Source organism: Myodes glareolus, chromosome 27 (genome assembly GCF_982192425.1).
Source record: "Myodes glareolus chromosome 27, mMyoGla1.1, whole genome shotgun sequence".
Lineage (NCBI taxonomy): Eukaryota > Metazoa > Chordata > Mammalia > Rodentia > Cricetidae > Myodes > Myodes glareolus.
The window spans coordinates 34,892,640-34,911,009 of NC_142052.1; the positions used below are offsets into that span (position 1 = coordinate 34,892,640).

General features: G+C 43.3%; 1 long non-coding RNA gene across 2 annotated transcripts; it reads right to left on the bottom strand.

Annotated features, from left to right (window-relative positions):
• Positions 1 to 11,078: 11,078 nt before the first annotated feature.
• LOC125414148 (uncharacterized) lies at positions 11,079 to 16,642 on the bottom strand. Of its 2 annotated transcripts, none has more exons than XR_015736853.1 (5): positions 16,556 to 16,642; positions 14,661 to 14,817; positions 14,067 to 14,391; positions 13,545 to 13,611; positions 11,079 to 13,244 (listed from the first exon to the last, which is right to left on the bottom strand). It is a non-coding gene; the product is annotated as an uncharacterized LOC125414148 (long non-coding RNA). The 2 variants fall into 2 exon arrangements; XR_015736852.1 differs by having other exon boundaries at positions 11,079 to 13,414.
• Between the last annotated feature and the right edge of the window lie 1,728 nt (positions 16,643 to 18,370).

Genomic DNA, 18,370 nt, shown 5'->3' on the forward strand with positions numbered 1-18,370 from the left:
TGATGTAGGCACTTAGAGCCATAGACTTCCCTTGCAAGACTGTCTTCAATGTGTTCCAAAGTTTTCTTTTCTTTTTTTTTTTGTGTTATGGTTTTAATTTTATTGAGTTCCAGGAAAATTTTTTATTTTTTCTTGATTTCTTCTTTGTACCATTCATGATACAGTATTGAATTGTTTAACCTCCATGAGTTTGTATATTTACTAGAGATTTGTTTGCTGTCAGTTTTGGTTACACTGTGGTCAGACAGGATGCAAAGAATTATTCTAATCTTTTTGAATGTGTACAGATTTGTCTTGTATCCCAGGATTCTACTTTAGCTCTGAGTTGTTTGGGGGGAGTTTTCTGTAAATGTCTGTTAAGTCCATTTGATGTGTGTGGTCAGTTAATTCTGATATTTTTATTTATCTTTTGGTCAGAGAATGTAGGACATTAAAATCACCTAGCATTAGTGGATTGATGCTAATTTGTGTTTTTAAATCTAGTTCTAAAATTTTTTAAATCGGGTCCCCTGGTATTTGGTGCATTTATATTTAGAGTAGTAATGTCTTCTCAGCTAACTCTTCCCTTGCTTAGAATAAAGTGTTCATCTTATCTCTTCTGACTAGTTTTAGTTTGAAGTCTGTTTTGTCAGATATTAGGATAGTGATGGCTGCTTACTCCCTAGTCCCATTTAATTAGGGTACTCTACTCTATTCTTTTACCCTAAGGCAGTGTCTGTCTTTAAAACTCTGACATTTTCCTCATAGATAATGATGGATTTAGTCAGCCTATCTGTTGCTTGGAGAATTGGGTTCATTTCCATTGACATTCGAAGTTATTACTGAAATGTGTTATAGTTATAGTTATAGTTATGGTAATTGTAATGTTGATCTTTGATGGTGTTTGTGTTATCAGTGATGCCTTGAGTTTTAGTAATCATGGCTTTGTATTTCTTTCCACAGTCTCTTTTCTATGTTCATTCCTCTGTCAGTCAGAGATATTGTTCCTGTATTTTCTTTACGTTTGGTTTGTTGTTTGTTTTAGGCTGTTTATATTGTGAAGAGTTTTCCTTTCTCCTTCAGTTGTGGTGAGTTAATTTTTCTGTGTATGTTAGTCTGGGCTGACTGTCACAGTCTTTTAGGTACTTTGCTCCAGTTTCTTTTGACTTTCAAAGTTTCCACTGAGAAATTAGCTGTTGAGTTTTCCTTTATATGTGACTTGTGTTTCTCTCTCCTATAACTTATAATACATTTTTGTTTTGCATACTTAGTGTTTTAACTGTGACATTCCATGGGCATTTTTTGTTCTGTGTGATGCTTTCCTTATCTGTATGTGAATGTCTTTCCTTAGTTTAGGGATGTTTTCGTCTATGATCTTGTTGAAGATTTGGTCTACACTAATGACTTGGGATTCTTCTCCATCTATGCCTGTAATTCAAAGGGTTTTTTTTTCATTGTGTCTCATAGATTTCCTATTTGTTCCTCTCTTTTTTTTGTTAGTTAGTTAGTTTGTTTCTAGTTCACATTTCTTGTTCATTTGGTCTAGATTCTCTACTTTACCTTGGAATCCTGAAATTCTGTCTTCTGCTTCATTTCTTCTATGTGTGAATCTTTCTTCGGGTTTTCTAGTTGGGTTACTGACTTTTTCAATTCCAGCTTCATTCCAGCTTGAGTTCTCTTCAGTGATTCGGTCTCCCTACCGAATTCTGTTCTCAAGTCCTAGATTGTCTTTATCATTGCCATCTGGCTTGTGTTTGTGTTTTCTTTAACTTTGCTTGGGTGTTTATTTTCCTTACATTCTTTCACCACAATTTAATTGAGCTGTTTCTTTGTGTTTTCTTTAAACTCCTTGAATTCTTTGGTGAAGTTTATTATTGTTCTTTTTTATATTCTGTGTCCTGATTTTCATTTAGGTAATTCTCATTGACAAACATTTCTCCAGGCCTGGTAGATTTTGGAAAGGAAATACTGGTTTGATCTTTCTTTTTTTTTTTTTTTTTTTTTTTTTTTTGGTATTGTTTCACTGAAATTCGGGCATGTGGCCTTCTTTGATTAGTTCTAATTCTAATATGGACAGAGCAGGTTGGGGCAAAAGAGAGGGCATTTGGGAGGCTTGGGTTTAAAGGCTGGAAATTACTTAGATGGAATGAAGTCAGGTGGTTAGAGGGGGCTGGGCTAGTGTACAGTATGTACCTCCTGTTCCAAGCCTGGAGTGTGGGGGCAGATCTGGCTGTGAGGAAAGGTTGGATGCAGTGTGGGAGGGTCAGATCTGGAGGATCCTGATGGTAGTATAGCAAGTGGTTGCACTGTAGGCAGGGGAGGCCATACTAGGCCCCGGTACTGAATATGGGTGGATCTCTGGGTGAATGGGAAGTAGGTGTGGATGGGAAGGTTCAGGGAGACTCACCAGACTAGATCCTGGAGAAAGAGGTGGGAGTTCTGCCCTAGAGAGGGAGGAGGTTGGATGCTGTGCCAAGAGATCTGTTGGGTGGAGATTGGTGGGTTCTGGCCAAAGCCAAGAGGTTGGTTTCAGAGCAGGTGGGGGTGGACTGAGTAGGTTGAGGCATGGGTTATAAGAACTGGGCTAGATCTGGGTGTTCTAGTAAACTTTCTGCATTAGAATGGTACCTAGAATCAGCTTAGTTAGAAAGTTTCATTTCCACAAGACACAAGAAATAAACCCAGTGTGTGTTTTGTTTCTTTAGTTTCTTGTCTTCAACAACAATACATCTTGTCTAAATATGACTTGATTTCCCAACCTTCAAATGAAAAAGACAAAACAAGTTTTGATTATAATGAACACAGTTGAAATTCTAAAAATAAAAGATAAAGAATGAAAACAAATTAAAGAAACCACTGACAGCATTGCATCTGTGATGGGTTAGGATTTAAAATGCTGTCAGGTTCACATGCTGATAAATGTGTGTCCCACCCACTGCTCCCCTCCCCGCCTTTTTTTCTTGACTTTAAAGAAAGTCATCCAAAATACAGTTTGCTCCAACACTGAGGGAACTTAGAGTTGAGTAAACAGCCACGCAGCAGAACACCCAGCTCTAGAGGACCTACACAGTGGTACAAAATCCCAGGCCCCTCTCCAACTCCCTTGGCTTTTCTAGTCAGCCAGCAGGAGAGTTCCCTGTAGGTAGGCTCTCCCATTACCCAATCCCATTCACCTGACCCTCCAAGATATTAGCCCCACCCACCCCCAAACTTGCCTGTCCTCCTGCAACCTAGGTGGAACTCTGAAACACAGCTTGCTCCAATACTAAGGGAACCAAGAGTTTCCCATAATACTGAGGGGACTAAGCGCTTGCTGCAACACTGAAGGGACCAAAGAGAGAACCAAGAGAGTGAACCAAGAGAGACCAAGAGAGCAGGTTTACAGAGACCTCAGAGGCTTCATGAGACACAGACATTGACACTACATAGCAGACCAAGAAAAATTCCCCAAAACTCAGACAGCCACTGCAAGGATTGGACCAAGACTGAAATAGAGGCAATAAAGAAAACACAAACTGAGGGAATTTGGGATATGGAAAATCTGGGTAAATTAACAGGAACTACATAGACAAGTATAACCAACAGAATATAAGAGATAGAAGAAAGAATCTCAGGTATTGAAGATACTGTAGAGAAAATAGACTCATTGATCAAAGAAAACATTATATCCAACAAACACTTAACACAAAACATTCAGGAAATCTGGGACACCATGAAAAGACCAAACCTAAGAATAATAGGGGTAGAAGAAGGAGAAGTCCAGCTCAAAGGCACAGAAAATATATTCAACAAATCATAGAATAAATCTTTCCCAACCTAAGGAAGAATATCCCTATGAAGGTACAAGAGGCTTACAGAACACCAAATAGACTGAATATATATATATATATATATATATATATATATATGTGTGTGTGTGTGTGTGTGTGTGTGTGTGTGTGTGTGTGTATGCAAAACATATAGAATAAAGAAATAATATTACGATCTGCAGAGGAAAAAAGGTCAAGTAACATATAAAGGTAGACCTATCAGAATTACACCTGATTTCTCAATGGAAACCATGAAAGCCAGAAGGTCCTGGGCTGATGTGCTTCAGACACCAAGAGACCACAGATGCAAGCCCAGACTACTATACTCAGAAAATCTTTCAATCATCATTGATAGAGAAAATAAGATATTCCATGACAAAACCAGATTTAAACAATATGTATCCACAAACCCAGTCCTATAGAAAGTACCAGAAGGAAAACCCCAATCCAAGGAAGCTAACTGCACCCACAAAAACACAGGCAACAGATGATCCCCCCAAAAAACCCAAAGAAGGGGAACACAGAGACACTGCTACTGAAAAATACAGGAATTAACAACCACTGGCCATTAATATCTCTTCATATCAATGGACTCAATTCACCTGTAAAAAGACACAGGCTAAGAGAATGGATATGAAAACAGTATCCAGCCTTCTGCTATATACAAGAAACACACATCAACCTCAAAGACAGACGCTGCCTTAGAGTAAAGGGTTGGGAAAAGGCTTTTCAATCAAACGAACCTAAGAAACAAGCAGGTGTAGCTATCCTATTGTCTAACAAAATAGATTTCAAACTAAAATCAATCAGAAGAGATGGAGATGGACACTTTATACTCAGAACAGTCCATCAAGATGTAGTCTCAATCCTGAACATCTATGCCCCAAAGACAAGAGCACCCACATATGTAAAAGAAACATTACTAAAACTTAAATCGCACACCAAACCCCACACTCTAATAGTAGCAGACTTCAACACTCCTCTCTCGACAATGGACAGGACAAACAGACAGAAACTTAACAGAGAAATAAGAGAACTAACAGATGTCATGAACCAAATGGACTTAACAGACATATATAGAACCCTCCACCCAAACACAAAAGAATATACCTTCTTCTCAGCACCTCATGGAACCTTCTCTAAAATTGCTCATATATTCAGTAACAAAGCAAACCTCCACAAATACAAATACAGATACAAAAAACAAATTGAAGTAATCCCCTGCATCTTATCGGATTACCATGTGTTAAAGTTAGAATTTAATGATAAAAACTATCCTCAGAAAGCCTACAAACTCATGGAACTTGAACAGTAAACTACCAAACCAACCTTGGGTCAAGGAAGAAATAAAGAAAGAAATTAAAGACTTCCTAGAATTCAACAAAAATAAAGGCACAACATAGCCAAACCTATGGGACAGTATGAAAACAGAGCTAAGATGAAAGTTCATAGCACTAAGTGCCTACATAAAGAAAATGGAGAAAGTTCACTTCAGTGACTTAACAGCACATTTGAAAGCTCTAGAACAAAAGGAAGCAGACTCACTCTGAAGGAGTAAAGGATAGGAAATAACCAAATTGGGGGCTGAAATCAGCAAAATAGAAACAAAGAACCCAATACAAGGAATCAATGAAACAAACAGATGGTTCTTTGAGAAAATCAACAAGATAGATAATCCCTTATCCAAACTAATAAAAGGCAGGGAGAGAAAATCCAAATTAACAAAATCAGAAATGAAAAGGGGGACATAACAAAAGACACTGAGGAAATTCAGAGAATCATTAGATCATACTACAAAAACCTGTACTCCACAAAACTGGAAATTTAAAATAAATAGACAATTTTCTAGATATATACCATATACTAAAATTAAATCAAGATCAGGTGAGCAATTTAAATAGACCTATAAACTGCAAGGAAATAGAAGCTGTCAGCAAAAACCTCCCAACCAAAAAAAGCCCAGAGCCAGATGATTTTAGCCCAGAATTCTACCAGAACTTCCAAGAAGAGCTAATACCTATATTCCTCAAAGTGTTCCACATAATCGAAATAGAAGGGACATTGTCAAACTGTTTTTTTTTTTTGAGGCTACATTTACCGATACAAAACCATACAAATTCTCAACTAAGAAAGAGAATAACAGACCAATCTCACTCATGAACATGGATGCAAAAATACTCAATAAAATACTGACATACTAAATCCAAGAACACATATCAATGTAATCTACCATATAAATAAATTGAAAGAAAAAAACATATGATCATTTCATTAGATTCTGAAAAATCATTCGACAAAATTCAACACCTCTTCATGACAAAGGTCTTGGAGAGATCAAAAATTCAAGGAACATATCTAAATATAATAAAAGAATTATACAGCAAGCTGACAGCCAATATCAATTAAATTAAGAGAAACTCAAAGTGATTCCACTAAAATCAGAAACAAGACAAGGCTGTCCACTCTCTCTCTATCTCTTCAACATAGTTCTTGAAGTTCTGGATATAGCAATAAGACAAAAGGAGATTAAAGGGATTCAAATTGGAAAGAAGCCAAACTTTTGTTATTTGCAGATGATATGATAGTCTATATAAGTGACCCCAAAAACTCTACCAGAGAACTCCTACATCTGACAAATACCTTCAGTGATGTGGCAGGATACAAGATTAACTGTATACACAAATGATAAAGAAGCTGAGAGGGAAATCAGAGAAACATCACCTTACACAATAGCCACCAATAACATAAAATAACTTGGGGTAGCACTAACCAAAGAAGTGAAAGACCTATTGGACAAGAACTTTAAGTCTTTAAAGACAGAAATTGGAGAAGATACCAGAAAATGGAAAGACCTCCCATGCTCTTGGATAAGTAACATCAACATAGTAAAAATGGCAGGCCTACCAAAAGCAATCTATAGATTCAATGCAATCCCCATCAAAATCCCAACACAATTCTTCACAGACCTTAAAAGGACAATAATCAATTTCATATGGAAAAACAAAAAAGCCAGGATAGCCAAAACAGTCCTGTGAAATAAAGGAACTTCTAGAGGGATCACCATCCCTGACATCAAGCTCTGTTACAGAGCTACAATAATGAAAACAGCTTGGTATTGGCATAAACACAGAGAGGTTGACCAATAGAATTGAATCAAAGACCCAGATATTAATACAGACACCTATAAATACCTGATTTTTAACAAAGAAGCTAAAATTATACAGTGGAAAACAAAAGGTATATCTTCAACAAATGGTGCTGACATAACCAGATGTCAACATGTAGAAGAATGAAAATAGATCTGTTTCTATCCCCATACACAAAATTCAAGTCCAAATGGTTTAAAGACCTCAATATAAATCTGACCACACTGAACCTGACAGACGAGAAAGTGGGAGGTAACCTTCAATGCATGGGCACAGGAAACCACTTCACAGTATCACAGACACTGGAAGCAACAATAAATAAATGGGACCTCCGGAAACTGAGAATTTTCTGTAAAGCAAAGGATACAGTCAATAAGACAAAAAGGCAGCCTATTGAATGGGAAAAGATCTTCACCAACCCCACACCAGACAAAGGGACTAATCTCCAAAATATATAAAGAACTCAAGATATTAGATATCAAAATTCTAAATAACCCAATTTAAAAATGGGGTACAGAACTAAACAGAGAATTCTCAACAGAAGAATCTCAAATGGTCAAAAGATACTTAAGGAAATGTTCAACATCCTTAGCCATCAAGGAAATGCAAATCAAAACAACTCTGAGATACCATCTTACACCTGTCAGAATGGCTAAGATCAAAAACACCAATGACAGCTTATGTTGGAGAAGATGTGGAGTAAGGAGAACATTCATCCATTGCTGGTAGGAATGCAAACTTGTACAACCACTTTGGAAATCAGTATGGTGGCTTCTCAGAGAATTGGGAATCCACCTACCTCAGGATTCAGCAATACCACTCTTGGGCATATACCCAAAAGATGCTTAAACATACTACAAAGGCATTTGTTCAACTATGTCCATAGCAGCAGTATTTTAATAGCCAGAATCTGGAAAAACCTAGATGCCCTTCAACCAAAGAATGGATAAAGAAAATGTGGCACATTTACACATTAGAGTACTACTCAGCTGTTAAAAAAAATAGTGACATCTTGAATTTTGCATTCAAATGGATGGAATTAGAAAACACTATCCTGAGTGAGGTAACCCAGACCCAAAAAAGATAAATATGGTATGTACTTACTTATAAGTGGATACAAGCTGTAAACAAAGGATATTGATCCTAGAGAAGTTAAGTAATAAAGTGAACCCTAAGAAAAACATATATAGATCCACTTGGAAAGTGGAAACAGACAAGATCTCCTGACAAAATTGGGAGCATGGGGATGGGAGGATAATGGAGGGTGGAAGAGGAAGAAGAGGGGAGCAGGGGTGGTGAGGAGAACTTGAGGGAATGGAAAAGTTGAGATGGAGGAAGGACAGAGATGAGAGCAAGGAAAGAGATATCTTGATTGAGGGAGCCATTATAGAGTTAGCAGAAACCTGGCTCTAGAGAAATCCCCAGGAATCCACAAGGATGACCCCGGCTAAGACCCTAAGCAATAGAGGATAGGGTGCTTGATCTTGACTTGCTCTGTAGTGATGAATATCTTAAATCTCACCATAGAACCTTCATCCAGCAACTGATGGAAACAGAGGCAGAGACCTGCATCGGCAGACTGGACTAAGCTACCAAAGTCGAGTTGAAGAGTGGGAGGATTGAGAATATGAGCATAGAGGTCAAGACCATGATGGGGACACCCACTGAAACAGACTACCTGAGCTAATGGGAGTTCACATACTCCAGCCGGACTGGGAAGGAACAAGCATAGAACCAAACTAGTCCCTCCGATTGTGAGTGACAGTTGCAAGGCTGGGGCCGACTGACGGACCACTGGCAGTGGCACCAGGATTTATCCCTACTGCTTGTACTGGCTTTGTGGGAACCTATTCTCTTTAGATGGATTCCTTGCTCAGCCTGGATATAGTAGGAAGGGCCTTGGACCTTCCCCAAAGCAATGGGCCTTATCCTCTCTGAGGATTGGATGGAGATGGGATGGGAGGCTATGTGGAGGGAATAGGAGGAGAGGAGAGAGTGGGAACTTGGATTGGTATGTATAATGACAAAAAGATAGTCCGTTTTCTTTAAATAAATAAATAAATAAGGAAAAAAAGTCATCCAGTCAAATAGATCCAGATAGTGCTGTTGACAGGTGCGGTTCTGTGTCCCAGTGATACAGATTCAGACGAGAGCCGCTAATCACGCTTGTCATAAATTAGCAGAGGTCTTCTAGACACCCAACACTTCTCTAAGAAATCGTTCCTCAATTGGAGAGCTAATTAAAGCACTAGTCCTTTTCAAACCATAGTGATTCAGGGCACTCGGGCCACAACAACAACAAAATCCTGCTGATTAGATGTAACATGAGGGGAGCCTGCTTGTTTGGGGGTTTCTTTCCCGCCCTGCCCCTCAGCTGTTTAGCCCCAGAGAAAAATCACACACAGATCTCTGTAAGTTATAAAGCTGATTGGCCCGTTAGGTCAGGCTTCTTACTGGCTAACTCTCACATCTTGATTAACCCATTTTTTCTGATCTATGTTAGCCATGTAGCTCAGTACCTTTTTCAGTGGGGCAGCTCACATCCTGCTGCTTGGTGGTCTGGACAGGAGAGGGAGGAATCATCTTCCTCCTTCCCAGAATACTCCTGTTCTCCTTATATCATTTCCACTTCCTGTCTGGTTTTTCTGCCTACACCTCCTGCCTGGCCAATTAGTGTTTTATTTAAAACATGATTGACAGAATACAGACAATTCTCCCTCACCAATTAGAGGTTTTAAGCAGCCAAGACTCACTTCTCACGGCCCTAGAAGCAGAGAACCCCAAAGACAAGAGGCAGGACGAGTGGATGAGGGCCCACTTCTAACTCACGGGCTGCCCTCTGAGTCCTCCCGAGCTGAGAAGGGTGAGGGCTACCTGGCTGTAACATGAGGGCCAGCTGTGGGGATTTCCATCCCCCCCAATACCCCACAGCTAGCAAGTCCCAAGGAAAATCACACAGAGTCTACATTAGGTTATAAACTGTTTGGCCCATTAGCTCAGTCTTCTTATTAACTGATTCTTACATTCTTGTCTATGTTAGCCATGTGGCTCAGTACCTTTTCCAGCAGGGCAGGTTACATCTTGCTTCTCTGGGGTCTGGGCAGGAATGGAGGAATGGACTTCCTCCTTCCTAGCCTTCTCCTATTCTCATCGCCCCGCCTCTACTTCCTGTCTGGTTGACCCACCTATACTTCCTGCCTGGCCAATCAGCGTTTTATTAAAATACATGATTGACAGAATACAGACAATTCTCCCGTGCCACCTGGCAATCTCGTGATTGAGAGTTCTGCCTTCAGGCTCCACCCATCTCCAGCGAGCCCCACCTACTAAGAGCACTATGCCATTGGGGGGTGGGGGCCATCGAGTTTTAACAAATGTGCTTCGGGAGAACACATTCAGACCAGAGTCTTGCCATGCAATGAGCAAAGAGCTTTCCCTTCCATGTGGTGAACACCCTGGCAATGATCGTTAATTTAAAAGCCAGTGGGCTAAAATGCAATGAAACACGCTGATATTTAAGTGAACTCTGGGAAGGCCCTTTTCTAGCACCGTGTTCGGAGTGTTTCAAAAAAAAAAAAAAAGCTGTATCTGTGGGTGTCTAATGATTTTGGCAGTTAAGTGGTGCCCTTCTTTTGAATTGTTCACAACGCTTTAGAGCATTTGCTTCGGGAATTGTCACAACAGCCCTGTGGGTGGCAGGCATTGTGCCACCGCTCAGCACAACCACAGGTCAGACAGGCAGGGGCTGCAGCTCCCACAGGCATATCTGCAGCCTAGGGAGGTGCAGGGCACAGGCGGTCCCCCTGCCCCCCATAACACTCCAGCCGCAGGTCCTGGAGTGACTGGTTCCAGCGATCACCTCTCTGGCAGATATTAACCGAACTCCCGTTATCACGGGGTTTCCCAGTGTGTCTGCCGTAGCCCACACAGATGGCCGCACCACAGAACACAACTGTTTCAGATGGTGATAGGAAACGCGTGGCTAACACTTCCTGAGAAAACTGGATTAGACACTGAAAATTGAACCTCAGCTTTTGAAAAAGAAAAAAAAAATTGTACTTGGTTTCCTGCTTCGTTTCCAGAAAAGCACAGGGACACTGAGATGGATTTCTGAGATTTCCAAAATTTATTTTGCCATGGATTCCTGTCTGCATGCACTATGCCATACGGCTTGAGAATCAGGAAGGGCCTTACAGTAAGAAAGTATTAGCTTTTCCAGAGAGTAAAACCAGAGGCCAAAGGAAAAACTGGTTTGTTTATGTAATAGTGCAGGTCCGGTTTCTTTCATCTGAAATAAATGTTCAGGAACTGGTGAGAACTCAGTTGCCACACAAGCACGAAGCCTGGATTAGATACTCAGAAATACAAGTAGAAAGACAGTAGCTTGTATTTATGATCCCAGCAATACAGGGGCTTGATGGCCAGTCAGCCTAGCCTACGTGGCAAGGTTCGGCCAGTGAGGGAGCCAATCTCCAAAGGCAGTTAGATGATTCCTACAGAAGGGTGCTTCAGGTTGACCTCTGGCCTCTGACCGCCCACAAGCACAGGCACACACACATGATCCTAATGTGTACACAGGGAACAGGTGGTCAAGGCTAGAGAGAGAGTTTAGTGGTGAAAGCACTTGCTGACCCAGCATGAGGACTGGAGATGCGACACCCAGAACCCACAGAAATGCTAAGCAGGTAGAGATGGGGGCCCCAGAGTGAGCTGTCTTGCCACATCAGGGAGGTCAGGTTTCCATAGCACCCCTCAACAAATGGTGGCAGAGTGATGAGGGGTGGTTCCTGACACCAACTTTGAGGATCCACCTGTACACGTACATGCATGGGCACCCATACCCACCTGTGCACAGACACACGCTGTGCACCCATACCCACCTGTATACACACACGCTGTGCACCCATACCCACCTGTACACACACATGCATAGGTACCCATACACACATGTACACACATGCATGCATGGGCATGCATACCCGTGTGTGCTTACATACATGCAGACATGCATACACACATGCACATACCACACACACACACACATACACACACACACACCACATACACACAATGGGACATACATGCAGACATGCATACACACGTGCACATACCACACACACACACACACCACATACACACGTGCACATACCACAGACCACACACACACACCACATACACACAATGGGGCATACATGCAGACATGCATACACACGTGCACATACCACACACACACACATACACACACACACCACATACACACAATAGATCTATTTGGCAGTCCCACCTTTTATATGTGATTTGATTTTCCCTGCTCAGCTCAGACCTCCGGCAGGGACACTATGCAGCCGCAGAATCCATTTTTCCTCACCTGGAATGTGCTTCCGGGGACTAACGCAGTAACCGGCACATATTGTGTGCCCAGAAATATTTTTTTCAGCAAATGAATGTCATGGTATTTTGCTTTGTAAAATTGTCTTTGTCTGGTTCTATAGCTGAAGTTAAATTTATCATAACAACCCCACTCAGGAATACAGTTGGTGTGTTGGTACCATCTTTTTGTTTTCCCAGATTTCTTCAATTTTTAATTTACTCTCGTTGGACATCCACAAACAGGCATTAAGCTGCAAGATTTCCACAGACCTCTGATGGGAGAACTTCTCGAAGTACTCATGTATTTCTTAACTGAATTTAAAAAGGCTATTTATATCTATTCTCATTTTGCATTTAACACATCCTGACCTCCATGTTATACCGAGACGTCATTGTTTTTTCTTAAAATTTTTTTTTTTACTTAAGTTCCGTTTTTGGACATCTTCCCTGGTTTTATTTCCCACATCTCCATGTGGAAGTGCTAACAATTCCTACCATTGCCTGTGCTCTTCCCGTAGATTTAGAGGGGACAACCTATTTGTCCTTGATGCTGCGTTCCTCTCGAAGACTCCCCAGCAGAGCCGGGACTTTTTAGAGCGAGCATACGCGCGCTCTAGGGGGCATCTGTCTCTGTCTTCAACTTTACAAAAATAAAATAATAAAGCGACTTATTTCCTTCGCGCATTTAGAAGCCAGAAATAGATGGAGACGTACATTTTTCAGTCTCTGCGCCAGCCTAATGAGGGATCCGCAGACTGTGGGAAGCTGGCCAGCCTCGCCCTTGCACCCTGCTGTTCCAAGTCTCTGGTCGCTCTGTACCTGACCAGTCCAGGCCCTGGATGTCAACCTTAGCACCGAGGTGCTGTCCGGAGGCCCCGTGACTCTGGCCTGGATCCTTTGCTCCACGGATTTCCGTTGTTTTCCGTTCTGGTTTCCCAGGCTGAGAGGAAAGGGTCCTGGGGTCAGACCCCTCTGTTGTATGGGCTTCTTAAAGCCAGGGCCAGAGAGCGTTTTGGCTTCCAGGAAGTGAAGCTGAGATCCAGAGGACACGGAGCCCACGTGACTGCACCAACAGGGGCTCTGGTACCCCAAACTTGGAGGGGAGCTTCCCTGAAACCACACAAAGAATCCTGCGCTCTGCCCAGCTCTCTCAACAGAAGTTATGAGTACCGAACACCTAGCACCGAGCACCAAGGGGGTTGATTGTGTGGGGGTGTGGGGGTGTGGTATGGGCACTCACCTGGCTGATTATGGTATTGGCTGGATGCCCGGGACTGTGGAGACAGGTCTGCAGATCTTGCTACCAGCTAAGAGGAAAAGGGAAAAAGGCTTTACAGAGAGAAAAACAATACCAGGAAAGACCAAGCCTCCCCTTTCGCTGCTCCCACCCCTTCTACCCTGGCCTCGGAGAACACAGCATGCTCACAACCCTGTATTCGGATTTCTTTGAACTTTCAAGACACGGAACTACCATCAAGTGGTGAACCAGAGTTATGACCAACCATCTGGTCTGTGGTCAAAATGGTACAGCACACACTTAAAAGCATCACCTGACCCCGCTGTCTCCGCCGAAGAGACGAAAATTCTAATGTTCTCTATATGCTGAAGGGGAAGTTTCCCAAGCCAGGGAAAATAGGCCCTGCCCACCAGGTGCTTTTAATATGGTGGGGAACCTAGAAAACTGGCCCTGTCCAGGGTGCTCTTAATATGGTGGGGGAACCTAGGCAAGTTGAGGGTTCCTTGGGTCAAAGGATTGAGCCACCTTTAGGGCCGCTCTCCATGTGTCTGCAGAGTGCATTTGTTCAGTATTCGAGGCCAACCGTCACCACCAGCTACAAAATCTCAAGAATTTCTATCACATGACAATCCTGAATTCTTCTGAGGATGTTGGATGCGTGCCATCTTTCGGGAGGAGCCAGAGAGAGTCTTCCAAGACGCTCACAGATCCAAGCAGATGACAGATTGGAAAAGAGTGAGCCCGGCACACAGCCTCACTCGCTTCACTGTGGAACGGCTCCTATGGGATCCGTAGGATCCTGTCGAATGTTCGACCACACTGTCTGTGTTGAAAGTACCGCAGAGTTCATCTGTCCAGGAAACAAACCCTAATTTAGGTTACACCAGACACAGTTGGAAGGGGCCAAGATAAACGTAATCTTCATATATGAGTATTTTCTTACTGATGTGGATCATACCACAAAGATCACAAAACTGGGCACCCTAAAATTAATTGGTTCCTTATAATCAAGGGCACATTACATGCAAAGGTCTAAGGGCTATGTCGTTTCAAACAGCATTTACAATTAGTCAGAAGAAATGGACACACAATTACTGTAACAAATACCTATAAACTCACCATCCACACTACAGCACCCATATAATGAGACGTCTCCAACTGGAACAAACCCCTTTCCATCTCTACCACTTAGCCAGCTCCTAAATTCTCTCCAAACATTTATCCTATTGCAAACGTGGTTCACAGGTATTTATAACGTGTGAAGACTTCAGCTCTCCTGTAGAAAATAAGAGAACGGTAAATGAAGAAAATGGAACTGCGGATTAAAGTAGCTTACATAAACAAAAGTCATAAATGACTTCGAGGGTTAATGAGGCATGTCACACGTAATTAGAATGTAATTAGAAGGGAGCAAGAGAAGCCGGGGTACCCGCCAGCTGTGACACATGGAATATGCAGGAGGCCTGAATCACCCAGCGTTGGTAAGCACTGGAGATACTTGGGTTGCAGGAAGCATGCCTCCCACAAAGCATTGCCTGGCCTGCTACCGGCTCCTCACATCCTCTGCACGGGTGCATAAATCATCATGGCTGCTCATGAGGCTGCCTGGAAGGCTCTGTCAGTCAAGTGCCCTGCCACAAAGACCATAGAGCAAGTGGGGCTTTTAATCGTAGGAACCCAAGTCTTCGGAGACGCTTGTTCAGCTCTGATCCTGTGAGCACATCCTCAGTGAGGAAGGCGGGTGTGGCGCAGAGGAAAGAGACAGAACCAAGCACCAAGGGGTCACATTTCCATTCAGCCAACGGAAGATCTGAAACACGCTGGCTTGTTCAGTATGCTCCTGTGGTGGGCTTTAACCCACACATTGTCATTGTGAGCTTGGAATACCTTGCTTTGGTTCCCAAGCCTTTCGGTTCTATGGTCTGTAGAGTGACTTGCTGTCGGTGTGTTTGCAGGCTACGGCAGCAAGGTAGTGTCTCACGCCATGGTCATCACGAGTTTTTAACACGAGTGTAAATACATTCTGCACCGTCCTCTCCAACTTACTGCATTCGTTCAATATTTTATCTGTGAGATATTCTTCCATCTTCAGTTTCCTTCCTTTGCGCACTACACCCAGTGGGTATGTCACAACTTAACTATGATGTTTCTGTTGCATCCAAGTGGCTCCTGGTTTTGAAGCGCCGTTCTCGGTGCTGCTATGGATATTCTGGTCCGTGCTCCCCAGACATAAGCAAAGGCAGCGTCTTAAAGATTCTAAACACTTGAGTGCAATTTCTGGATCAAATAAATTACACACACACACACACACACACATATATATATATATAGCCAGTCAACTTGACTAAATAGTGCCAGATATGTATGCCAAAGCGTGCTATAAAGCTTCTCCTTCTGGGGCTGGTAGCACTGGATTCCTACTCCCGGACCATCTTTGAGTTACCGGTCTTTATCCGCTGAGATGCTGAATGGGTGCCCTTGGCTCACACAAAAGTTACAATTGTGACAACTGAAAAAAATCGCATGGCATTTTTCTCTTCTTTCTTTCTTTTGTTTTTTGTTTTGTTCTGTTTGTTTTGTTTTTCCTCAAGACAAGGTTTCTCTGTGTGACCCTGACTATCCTGGAACTCGCTCTGTAGACCAGCATGGTCTCAAACTCAGAGTTCCGCCTGCTTCTGCCTTCCGAGTGCTGGGATTAAAGGTGAGTGCCACCACCTCCCATCATGGAATTTCTTTGGTTCTTCACTTATAAGGGAAAAAAAAAGCTGTACAGAATTTACATTGGAATTCTGAACTTCCTCATTTAGGACCAGTCGATGTAACATGAGGGCCGGCTTGTTGGGGTATCTGTTCCTGCCCGGTACCCCACAGCCGGCAAGTCCCAGAGAAAATCAATCACACAGAGATCTCTATAAGTTATAAAGCTGATTGGCCCATTAGGTCAGGCTACTTATTAGCTCTTATAACTTATGTTACCCCATTATCCTTATCTACGTTAGCACATGGCTCAGTACCTTTTCCAGTGGGGCAGCTTACATCTTCCCTCTCCAGTGGTCTGGGCAGAACTGCGGAGGGAGCTTCCTGCTTCCCAGAATACTCCCAGTCTCTTTGCTCCACCTCTACTTCCTGTCTGGCTTTCCCGCCTATCCTGCCTGCCTGGTCAATCAGCGTTTTATTAAAATATGATTGACAGAATACAGACAATTCTCCCACACCAAGTCTAGTTCCCCTTTCTATTCTTAATGCGGTAGTCAGAGGACAGGCGTCTTTCCAACACAATTTGCCGATTTCTTGCTAGGGATTATGACTTGGGAGAAGATACTACATTAGATACTTTAGGACTAAACGGGGGCACAGGCGAGTCCATGACCCCTGAGCACATGGCCTGGGGACTATGACTCTCTAGAGGTCTTACTCCCAGGCTGTGGATGCATTTGTAAAATAAACAAATAAATAAATCTTGAAAGCTGCCTGGTGTCACGGCATATCCACCGGCAGGGCTCGTTCCTTGCCCCGACTCGGTCACTGGATATTTGTCAGGGTAAAGTATTTTCAGATTTAAGAAAATTCCAGAATGCAACCCACATTCAATATTTTAGGTCACGAGCGCCGCAATTATCTTTTTCCAAAGCCCAAAGGGAACTGGTGAAGGTCATGCAAAATCCAGGAGAAGAACAACACCAAGCCTGCGCCGCCCGGAGTCCAGAGAGGCCCTTGAAGAGCCTGGTCTGGCAACCTCATCTTCTACCATCTTTGCATCTTAAGTCCTTCAGAGCAAGGCTCATTTCGTTTGGCAGTTACCTCCCTAACTGACTGCTTCCGTCCTTCCCTGCCTTTGATCCCGTAGCTTCTGGGGAACGGGGGGACACTTTCTGCATCTTCAAGCCTGTGACCCTCCTATGAGGCTTGGATGACATTCCGCCCTCTCCCACACCCGAGTCAGAACCATCGCTCGTTGATAAAGGCAACTGTTTATTTGCGCGTCTGTTCCCCTTTGTAGACCGGGGATTACAGAAGGCTTTGTTTGGTGGTTTTTTAGTTCTCTTACACAGGTTTCGTGTGTCCCTTGGTTGATGGTCAAATACTGACCAAGTGAATAATCCCCGGGAGGAAACTTCTTTGGAAGACAGCACACGACAACCTGAACCCCTCCAGGTATGTTTAGATCTGATCAGGCTCTCCCTTGTTAGGAAACAAACTTGGGATATCAGGAGCGCGCCAGGCGCAGGAGTGGAAGGCAGTGAAGGGCTTGATGCGGTGCAGAATGGGGCGGGGCGGGGCGGGGCGGGGCGGAGGCGGGGAGTATGGGGATGCTGCCCAGATCACGGCCAGAGCCCAGCAGAGCAAAGACCAGGGGGAATGTTCTGGCAGTTCTATCCGCCCCTCCTTGCCCAGAGAGGACACTCCCTTGCGGACTCCTGAGCTGTGTGGGAAGCCTGGGGTATTCTCACGGCTTCCATGCCGCCCTGACGGTCCTCACGTGCTTCTGCTTGTCTGAATTCCCCTTCTTGCCTAAGAAGCGCCACCTCGTCAGCCAGCGGCAGGCCTGTTTCTTGATCCTAACATCAGAACTCCTACTCATCCACAGTATGTGTGAGGAGGAGTGTGGGTTGACAAGGCACATACAGAGGACCTTGTGCAGTGCCTGGCGTTCCTAGCATCAGGGTCAGAAGCGTCTGGGCAGCCTGCCACGGGAAACTTCGCAGCACCCTCCGTCCTGACGCCAAGGGAAATCTGCTGTTGGGTAGACCTTGAGGCTGGAGGGGCAACACGAGGAAAACAACAGAAACAGACTGAAGTCGGGAAATGTAGCATCAACACCTAAATGC